Source organism: Cardiocondyla obscurior, linkage group LG15, assembly GCF_019399895.1.
Source record: "Cardiocondyla obscurior isolate alpha-2009 linkage group LG15, Cobs3.1, whole genome shotgun sequence".
Taxonomy (NCBI): Eukaryota; Metazoa; Arthropoda; class Insecta; order Hymenoptera; family Formicidae; genus Cardiocondyla; species Cardiocondyla obscurior.
The window spans coordinates 5,262,739-5,273,971 of NC_091878.1; the positions used below are offsets into that span (position 1 = coordinate 5,262,739).

The window sequence follows — 11,233 nt, forward strand, 5'->3', positions numbered from 1 at the left end:
GCGCAAGCCGCTTTTCATTCATTCGTCGTTCGCAAAGAAAATTCATGAGTCTGAATCGGTTCCGTTTACGCTCCGAACGGCTACGGGCTGTTATACAAAGACATGTGAAATATCGTATAACGCGCCGGTTACCGCGATTCGCAAATATGTCACATTTTCGATTTATTTCGGTGAAATCCCAGGCCCGATTCGGGACCTTTAAGTCGTTACGATTTAGGAGAGCTCAAAATTTTCTATACCTATAATATTTTGTAATGGGAAAGCATAGTTCCAGAGACATGAAAGAATCGTTTCTTTTTCCGGCGTGATATACGAGATATTACCGATATTGCACCAATTTCAGTAGTCCGATAATGCCGGTTTTCGCAAACCGACCGGTTGACGCAAATTAAGATTCATTTACATACTTTCGAAAGTACTTCCGGCTGTTTGTCAATTGTGTTTAAAAAATAATTTTACATCCACGATACAAATGCGAAACTGGAAGTGTGTAAACGAATTCTGATAAGCTGCATTCGTTCGACGCAGATGCATTATAAAGATTGGAAATCGTGCGCTAATCCAAAATGTTAAACCTGGTCTGCAACCACGCCTCTTTTTTATCAACAAAAAAAATCTTCAGGCGAATATCTTACTTGTGATAAAAATTCTTCAATCGCATTTAGCAAGCACGAGAGTAGAGAGTGTCACTAAAGTTCTGAGGTATTAAAAAATCGTTCTTGACGATCTTTATAGGTACGTCAATGAGTTAATCGAAAGCACCAATTGATGTATGTGTATACGTGTGCATGTGTGTGTGTGTGTGTGTGGACGAATTCCGAGGAGTCGGTCCTCGCATTTTGGAGAACAGTATTGTGCACTTGATGTAATGCTCGACGATGCAATAAAGAGCGAGAGAGAGAGAGAGAGAGAATGAGAACGATCGGTAGTCGTACACGATCAACGGCTGCTATCCGTACTAGCAGCCTGTATTATACGGACTCGAAGAATATACGACAATAAGGATCGTAGCCGCTGGAGCGCGGTCCATATCGTACCCCAGGAGGAAGAGAGTTAATCGACGAGCGAACGAATGAACGGTCGGACGAGAGGAACTCCCACGGCTTTTATGGCTCCGCTCGTAAAGATATACCTAAGGCTTTTTCCGTGGAACCTGGGCCCCACCAACCCTCCAACTTGCCTTTCCCTCCCTCTCCGCGGACACGCCCGGTCCAGGAACCCGAGGACAGAGGGCCACGACTTAAGCGCTGGGTACGACGGAATCCCGATCATCAGAGGGCTCACCACTTCAGGGAGGGCGAGATAAAGAGAGAAAGAGAGAATGATTCGGAGATCCGAAGAATGCGATTCGAGGTTTGAAAGATAGCGAAGTGACCGTACGACCGCGCGGTGACGTTACGAGGAAAGCTTTGAAGATCATCGGCGTCTGTTCCTCAAATACCCCCGGTGTAACATGAAAGATTTTGGAAATCGAGAAAAAGGGAGGAATTTATCAAACCGTTCTTTGATTTCTTCATTTGTAAAAAGGGAGGGAAAATAAAGTGATCCGATCGCGATTTTAGATCCGGACGAGTGGAAATCCATTGGAGAGGTCCACTGCGATTCGGCAATCACGTTTCATCCTTGTTCCTTTCTTCGTTCGGTTCTCTTTTCTACGCGCATCGTAGACTTTCCCGACAGATTTTGCTTGCTCAATAGATGGATCAATTGGCTCGGGCCGAGAAAAATTATTAAGGTCATCTGACTTTCGGATCGATGTGTTGCGCACATTTGCTCATGTGTTTTCGCGATCGCGACGGCAATTTGTCAGCGCTGTTGTGAACTCTGTATAATAAACAAGATTTCTGATACGTGATACGTTAAAGTATCGATAACAGGGGGTTTCGCAACATCCGCTTCAAGTTTTAACCCGCGTATTATTTTGCAGAGGAAAGATTATTCAAATTTTTTAACACGTCTCAATAAGTCAAACATATTTTTAATTATAACATTAATTATCTCTTGTTACAGATATTCCAAAATCGTCGCTGTGATTCCGCGTGTTCATTTACGTTCAATCAAAATTTTTACGAAACTCTTGCCACAAGTATTTTCGTTGTACACGCGTGCGAAAAAAAAAAGTTGCGCAAAATGAATATCACACGGCCGATACGCGTTACGTAAGACGTTTCAAATCACATTAATGTTTAGCCAATTGTTTCGCGTCGAAGCTCGCGACGTGCGTGCTTACGCAAGCGGGAGACGCTTCAAATTGTATTAATTGTTGAGCAGAGAGAGCGTTCTGCGTTTTTACGCGACGTATTCGATCGATAGATTCCCTTTCAGCTCGCAGAAACCGTATGCGGGGACGAAACTATCTAACGTAATCTTAATCAATTTCGTTTAAAAAACGCTCATCGGTGATTTTTAAATACGGAGCGAGCGAGCGATCCCGCGCGATGGACCACGCCCGCGCATCTCATATCGACGAGGTGACAATGATAATGACGACGACGGTTCTCCAGCGCGATCGATCTGGCAAAAATCGTTATCGCACAGCGGAGGAAGAAAACGAGAGAGAAGCACCCACCAAATACGCTTCCAAGCGAATTGAGGCCTGCTCGCGACCAATCGATACCGTCTACCGTTTGACAACCTCTATATTTCTCTATGCACTTGTCCCTCTTTAGTACTTCAGTCCTGCTTCTTTCTCTTCATCCATCTCCGCTTCTCTTTCTCTCGGTCCCCCTTGAGCGAGCCCTGTACGCTTCTATTCTAACACACGCACCGCGAGCCCTTTGTTTTCAATGCCACGGTCCGTCGACGCGATGAAATTCCGCTTTCATTCCGCGCCCCAGTCTCGCCGCCCTACCGGAGATCGATGCATTTTTTTTTTTTTTCGGGCACGAAGGATCGATCTCCTCTCAATCTCCAATTGCTTTGTCACGGAAAAAGAGGAGAAAAAGGTTCCCAGCGATCGATGTAAAGAAAGTAAATGCCGGTTCGGGAGGAGCAATGAGATTTAATTGTCACGGGGCGAGCGGGGATCGCTTGGTACCCTTCGCGATCTATTCTTATTCAGACAGTAAACGAAATAGCTCCGGTGATCTGCCAAAAATAGAAATTGCTCGCTCGGAATAAAGAGAAAAGTTCCGTGGGCGTGAGATGCGATCAATGCGACGCGTTAGCAGCTTTTTAACTGGAGCGAAGGGCGCGTTCGAAGTGAAAGGAAAAGTTGGCGCGATCGATGGCGTCTGCGGTGTTACTAATTAGCACGAAGGGCACTCTCTCGGAACGAAAGGAAAAGCCGGCGCGCGATCGATGCGTCCTTGATTTTCTCGGCTGAAATAAAGAGAGCGCTCCGCGAGACAAGAAAAAGAGCGAACTCGCTCGCGTTTCCGCCGACTTTGCCTCGGTCTTTTAATCGAGATCAAATAGACGCGCCTTCGATTTATCCGATCGGGCAACTCGGGGGTTTCTTGTCGAAATCGATGAGGCGGGGGACGTCGGGAGCAATTTTGCGAGTCGCGCGTTATTCCTTCGGATCGAAATAGCGGAAGCGCGCTTTGAAAGGACACTCGGCGTCGATCATTCACCCTTCCGACCTCGTTCCCGACCGAGACGAAGATAGGACGACGCTCCTCCCTCTTCCCTTTTTTTTCTCTCGTTCTTTTTTACCGTCGCGTTATCGCGGACTTTTCCTGCTTGGCGGTATGTTTCGTGTCAAAGATTTCGCGCGCGACACCTGCGTTTCTTCTCTCCATTTAAGTGCATAAAAAAAAAAGTTTTTCCCTCCTTTTTTTTTTTTTTTTTTTTACACATATTCTTTATTTTTCCTTCCACACATTTATCCGCGTTCTTTTTCTTTTCTCTCTTCTTTCATTTCCTTATCGAATTTTTTGCTGATACATACTACTTTCGACCGTTTTATTTCTCCATCTCGTGTTAGCTTTACCTCCACCGCTTTTCCGGTGGCTACACTAGTATGCACGATTTACCTGTTGAATATCTTGTTTGTCTTGTTCTGCCAGGGTTTGTCCCAGATCAATAAATTGATATCTCCTTTTTCCCTCCGTTCTTCCTCTTCTTTGTACAGCTTTCTTTGATCTATACCACGCTTCTCTCTTTTTCTCTCTCTGTGTCTATCTCTCTCTCGCCCTTTTTCTCGCGTTACAGTCGTGTCCCTCTTCCTACATAAGTCTCGGAGGACCGTTGGAGTCCGCGGTGGGAAACGCGATGCTGTATAGCCAAACTAATTAAATCGTTAACGTTATTACGAATAGACGGCGGTGAGAAAATACGAGAAAAAAGTCGTGAGCAAAAGAAAAAAAAAAAAAAAAAAAAAAAAAAAAAAAAAAAAAAAAGAATAGAAACGAAGTAAACAGGAAGGAATTATACCTACCTACGCATTTAAGGTAATGTACAAGTCTCTAGTGTGATACATTTCTACGCTTATTCTCTAACTTAGTAGTCGAAAAGTCTAAAGTACGGATACCTCGTTGTGCGGTTAGTAGCGGAGAGAACGAAAGGGAGGAAAGAAGATACGCAAGAACAGAGGGAAAAAACGCAAAGGGGGCGAGCGCGGAGGTCGGGCGCAAATAAATGGAAAGGGTGAGGCGAGGAGGACACGTCCAAAAACGTGGTGTAACGAAGTAATAGAGCGAACGCTGACGGAGCAGAAAAGAGGAGGTAGAGACGCGAAGGAAAATATGTAAAAAGGGAAAGATCCGCGTGCTTATATATACATGCCAACTGTACGTATACGTGCGATTATATAGGATATCCCGCCATTATTTTTCGCGTAACGCATTGCATTTTTGTCGAGACCGCGCTTCTCCTTCGCTTCTCTCATCTTCGACGCTTATCTTTAGGGAGAAAAAAATAAAAAAGAATTAAAAAAAAAAAAAACTGATGAAATTACTTTCGCCTTACTTTGGCGAGACGAGACTTGACGACGATATGATTCCTACCGTATTATCGACTTGCGATCGAGCAGGTGATTTTCTTAGAGTATGGAAGGACTCGATGTCCATTTCAATTCTAATGGTCCCGCGAGGGAAAAGTGCAAGCTTGAAAGCTCGACGAATGGCGAACGCGGATAAAGGTTGAATCGAAAATTTGCGCAACATGCGGTTGAGCAAACGGTAAAAAAAAAAAATAAAAATAAAAAAAGATACTATTCGAAACCTGGACTATAACAGGACAGAGGGAGAGGGAAGAACACGAATGGAGAATCGACGAATGTGTGGGATGCTGTATGGATCAATTCGACGCGTGTTCATGACGTGCGCGTATTTGCACGCGCGCGAGAGAAACCAGAGTGCATGCGTGCGTGTATGTAAATTGTGCGCAAATCGCCTGGACGAGAGTGTTCGACATGTAATGTTTGGCATATAATGTACATAATTCTGTATATACGAACGAATCACTGACTGTACAATACCACCTAAATATATTTATATTTCATGTTAAAAATTACTTGGGTAAAATTCTTTTTCGATAACGTGTGTTCTACAATCTTTTATCCGTTTCCAATCTTACGTGATATCGCGCTTTAAATCAATAAATACAAACACAAGAGTGAGAAGTTTTCCCGATCACTCGTGGTGATTTAAAAAGATTGCGTATAGTCGGACTTAATTTTTACAGTCGGGAGATAAACATTAAGGAGATATGTGATATTACATGTTACAAAGGTGACGTGGAAGAGATTTTGTGAAAAAATTTTTCAATACGTTTCATTCTATGTTATTTACTTACGTTAATCATACATTTTGCATTTGAGATCAAGTAACGTGGCAGCGCGTTACCGATAAATCACGTTTATAAAGGGCTATAAAGTGGGCCCGTGGCATTCTCGGAGCTTGCGGCTTCGAGACGAGCGCGTTAATTAAAAACTGTCGTATCCAATTACCGAAGCCAGAGAGCGTGCGGATCAGCTGCGGTCCACGAACGCGCAACCGGCTCTCGCTTTCATTGTCGAGACTGAAAGGACCGGGTACGAAGGGCCGAAGGAAACCCCTGGCCCGACAGCCGGGACGTATGGTGCTAGCCAAAACGACCAGGAGCGCGGAGAAAATGAGAGGAGAGAAGAAAGAAGCAGGACGAAAGTATACAGCGAATGGCAATGTGCCAAGGGTTAACAGCAAGGGATTTTGCCGGCGACAATAACGTCGAAGGAAGAAGAGAGAGAGGAAGCGATTAATTCCATATACGATAAATTAACGATATCGCCGTCTCTGCGTTTCTTTCTCCTCTTTCTTCGGCGTGCTGCCACCCAATTCCTTCTGTGTTTCAGTTTATTATGCCGCGAAAGTGGTGGGTTGCTAAGTTTTTCAGGGCGATTAACAGGTGCGTTGACAAAGCGCCAAGTTTTCGGGAAGTCGCTTAAAAAATGCTCACGTCCCAAATCAGGCGAAGAAGCGCATATTAATACAGTGGTAGTACTTACAGGGGTCGTCATCGGCACGTAACTTTCGACGAGACTCCTGGCTCTGGATCGGTTTTGCCTGCGCGATCGGATGGAGAGTCTTCGCCATGGACCGGGCGATGCAATGCGATGCGCAGCACGCGCGCGTGCTCTCGAGCTCTTCACATCATCGATCGTCGCTCCTCTCTTTCCTTAAAACGAAAGAAGGCATCGTTCGATTGCATCTTCAAGTACAAGGCGAGGTGGCTGTCGCTTACCAGCCGCGACCGGGGCCGGGGCCGGGGCCGGAGCCGGAGCCGCGTGCAGCGGCGAGCATATAAATCAATACGAGAACAGCCAATGTCACTCCCGTGAGGCTCAAAAGCCGCCGAAAGAGGAGACATTATTATACAGGGTGTCCTGTGGCAACTGCACGTTTCGTCTCTCGGTCAGACGCAAATTTCTACCCCGTATAAGAAAAAAAGAAAAAAAAATGCGTCACCGCGAAAGAGCGCTTATTGCAATCGAGATCTTTTTCAAGTCTACATTAAAGTTAAATGTAGGTATTTCTCTCGCAGCTGCTTGAGAAAATACTGCACGATATTATGTCCGTATGTAACAGCGCACGTAAAAAGTGTACACTTGAAAAAGATTTATTTTCCGTTTTATTACTCTCATCGAGGAACTTTCGCATAACGTTCATTCTAGACGAAGTCCACCGTTTCAAGAAGGAATTTATGTTTTTGACGACCTTTCGCGGCTTTCCAAGCGCGTCCTTGCCCGAACGTGAACAATATGCTAATAAAGGAGCTTCTCGCGTTTGTTAGATGATTTATGTTAATATCGTTGACCGAGTGCTGCGAAATGCGGAGGTGTCCTTAGAACTCGTTGTCTCAACTTCAATGGCAAATTTCTCGATTTGACACCGTTTCTTGTGCATGGAAAATCCCGGCTGCCTCTCGTCGGAGTTTGTCCCGTGAGTATAAAGTTCTATTTTATAATACATTATACGTTTTGCTTCCTATCTTTTGATTCTTATCGCGTCGCATCGATTCCCACGTTTATACAATTAATTTGTAATCTAATTCTAGTTCACGACGCACACGGGTCACGTTGGCGTTTCATCTTGTAATAATTAATTTTGTTTCAATTACAATACATCAACATGTATGCCCGCTATTATTCCATTTGACATCATTAATTTTCCAATTAATTTATAAATAAATCAAGAAATTTATAACTAATTTTTTTTTAATTTTTTCCAAATTTTCTTCTACTGAATATATTCGATCCGTTAATTCTTGTTAATTTATAAGTTTCTCGGTGAATATTTTAATCCCGGTTTATGTTAAATATATAGTCTTTCCGGGTGCAAGCTTTAACGCATTCGTTGAAGAAAGACGTATCGTTCTCGGAGCTGCAGTCCTTAGGTCTCGACTTCGATCCACCGGCGATTCTGGCACGCCCCGAGCCGCGAGCGAAGGAAAAAAATTGCTTACAAATTCGGATCAGATTCAATCGTTAAGATAAGCCCAGGGGTTCTCTGCGACACTCTGCATATACGTCAGCACGCGCGTCATCGCAATTGATTTCGATGTAAGTGATCATAAAAGGCGGGAGGGAGACGCTTGCTCGATTGGCGACGCGGATGATAAGCTACCTGCGAGATAATTGGCCGAGCGATGCTATTCTCCGCGACGATTTGTTAGAAATCCTAGAATAGCCCGTTTAATTGCCCCTCGCGATTTTTACGACCACGTAGCCTCGCCGACGCCGACAGTCCCCGAGGCTATTTTGCGCGAATAATTACGTCAATCTGTCTTCGTTTCATCGACGGTTCTTCGATCAATCAAGGTGGACGGGGAGGGGAGGAACTTTATAAAATGCATACGGATCCGAGAAGCCGGACGAGCACGACGCCGATTTCTTGGAAACGCAAAATCGCTTGAGGAAGGAAAGGTATACATATACATGTATTTTATCGCGATAAGATATTTTTATCGTTATTCTCATATTAATGATTTCGGATTAATATCGCCGTTTATCCTACGTGATAGGACGTTAATTTTACGGTCGTATTACTTTCAGATATTTCCCTAACGTCACACGTGCCTATTTATTTTTGTGTATAAATTTATTTATGAATCGTACTTCGAAAAATAAGAGAGATATCGCGTATTCATAATAGTATACAATTTTGCAGCATCAAGTGGTAAATTAAAACGTAATAACGCACGATATACGAGATGCGTCAACGAGCGCACACAATATTGATATCGAGCGGTGAATAAATTTTAATGATAATTAGCGTGCTCTGGGAATGAACGGGAGCTACTAACGCGTCCTATTTTTACGTGGCAATCAATTGCCGACGTAGGCCGGCATGATTATGCTGCACGCTGTGAAATATTTCGCTGACAGGGAAAGGATAAAGAAAGAAAGCTGAGAAACGTGCACGTCGAAAATGTTTGCGCGTGGTGTTTGGTAATTAATGAAGGATACGCTCGGAGCGATCAGCATTTTTCGCCGTCGACCGGTGTTCACCTTTGACATTGACTTTCGCGTTCACCATTGACCTTGCGCGACGCAGAGCTTTATATGATATGTATAGTACATACAGCTAGTAGGAAAAGCACGCGATTTTTCCTTCTTCTAGCATCCTTTGGAAAGTGTTTTCCGCGCGTTTGTCGATAACGGTTAAAAAATTCTCGAGCGCGTCCGATCGTCCGAGCTTCTTGTCTCGCTTTTTTTTTTTCTCTCTTTTTTCCCGCAAATTCTCACCGTGGCGCGTTAATGCGGCGGAAAATTCTAACACGCGATGAGTGGCGAGGAAATCTGTGAGTATTGGTTTATATCGCGATCCGCGAATGGAGTTCTTCGATGACGAGATCGCAACGAGGACCCTCGAACGAATCGCAGGATGAAAGAAAGGAAGAGAGTTTGTCGTGTGATTTGAACACCTCTCTCTGTTCGCCCACAACGCAACGCGTCTCCGCACGAAAAATTTCTCGCGACGAAACGTTTCTGCCGGCTTTATTCGACCAGGATGGCCCACGGCCGATGACGAAACCGCGTTTTTATTTTTGTTCCTTTTTAACGAGGACATTTAATACACGGTCTCGATAGACGCTTCTTCATGAAACACCGAGTGCTTCTTTTTTTTTCAGCCATAAAATTTCATTGATTATAACTGTTTTACATTAAAATTGTAATTCCGATTTTAATTTGCAAGAGAGTGATAATTATAAATTGCGAATATTTACCTTGGAATAATTTTAAGTTTCCATTCAGACGAAAGGTATGTAGAACACTTTGAAGCGGGGAATAAATGTAGGTTGTGTCTGGGATAGGTAACTGTAGATGGTCCACCCCCGCGGTAATATTAAACGGCACTCACGTCGCCTATTTATGAAAGGCTGAGGTTGAATACGAAATGTAACACTTTATGCAACGAATAACTTTATGTTGAGATCGATCGTTGAAACAATTGTGGAGCAAACGCGAGACGCGTAACCGTTAATGGCTGAAACTAATGCACCCTCGGCATTTCTCACGTAAAGGCCATTGACGAGACCTCTTTCGGAGGAATCACCAAGTTTGTTCCGTTCTTTCGACGGTCAGTACTGATCGTTCGAATCGACGAACAGTTATCCTGTGGGCACACTACCGTTAACGATAATACAGAAAATGATAATTACTAACAATTCTAATGTTTTTTCTCATTTAGCTGTTTCGTAGAAGTTCAACTGTCTTGTAACTCAACCGAGTTGCAAAAGTTATGTGTATTTTTTCTGCAAACTGCTGCAAATTTAATAGATCGCCAAAGATAGGACGAGTTGTACGCCAGTAACGAGAAGCTGGTAATTCTGTATTAATTTATACGATAGTATTTACGCAATGTACTATCAATTTCGCAGTTTTTTAAATTATAAAAAAAAATAACCTTCAAAGGAAAAAACTTGTTTCTGCAAACAACGTTAATCTTCTCGATTTCTTTGAAACTCGTTAATCTGTTTGTGCAAAAGAGAGACGTACGTTGCAAATTTTCCACATCTCTAACTTCCTCCTAATTTCCCATTGCAGTAAACGCGCAATCGAGATATTCCGGGAACGAGCGCACGATAACCCGCGGATAACAGCGTCTCAACGATACGACCAGGGTTATCGGAGTTACGAGAATTACATTTTGAATCATTGGAAAATCTGGAATAACATTACAAGTTTGCTTCACGTGGCGCTTACGATAATCATTTAGATATGGCAAAATATGATTCCCAAAAGTGAGAGATAAGTATGTTTCACATTCAATGAGCAATAAATTTGCCAGGACCTTTCAAACCTTTTTGTTTTTCATCATATACATTGTTTGAAGAATGAACGAGCAATTACGGCTGATTATTTGAGTTCCTGAGGTAGATCACATCGTAATTTCAAATATTTACTAATTTATGGATTACATTTTAATGAATAAGAAAAAGTAATATTACTTTTTATCATTTTGGATATACTTTTTATTGCATTCGTTGAAAAATATAATTACAATATAAATAAAACACGTCTGTTAGAACAGGACAGATGCTAATTAAATTTTTTTTCAAGGTGTTGACAATCTCTTGGTAAAATTAAAAAAGAAGCATGTTTGAACGAACGGGAGATAAAGGAAGAAGCTTGGATGGTGATCGAGCGATTTCCAGGGGACCAGAAAATGAATTCCGACGAAAACGGCGACGTAGTAAAAGCACCGAGCACGATCGGTGGCGAACGCGACGTGGCCGGGGCCAGTGTAACCCTCTCCTCCTTGTACAAGCTGCACGAGCTCAAGCCCCTGAGGCTCGAGGGGTTAAT

General features: G+C 43.2%; 1 protein-coding gene across 1 annotated transcript in view; it reads right to left on the reverse strand.

Moving 5' to 3' along the window:
• Positions 1-10,501, reverse strand: part of LOC139108336 (mitochondrial intermembrane space import and assembly protein 40-A) — a 30,531-nt gene extending 20,030 nt beyond the window's left edge. The window contains exons 1-2 of the mRNA XM_070666514.1: positions 9,652-10,501; positions 6,431-6,600 (exon numbers count right to left, since the gene is read on the reverse strand). The gene's annotated coding sequence lies outside the window, so the exon portion shown is untranslated. The remainder of the gene's footprint in view (positions 1-6,430; positions 6,601-9,651) is intronic.
• Positions 10,502-11,233: the final 732 nt, after the last annotated feature.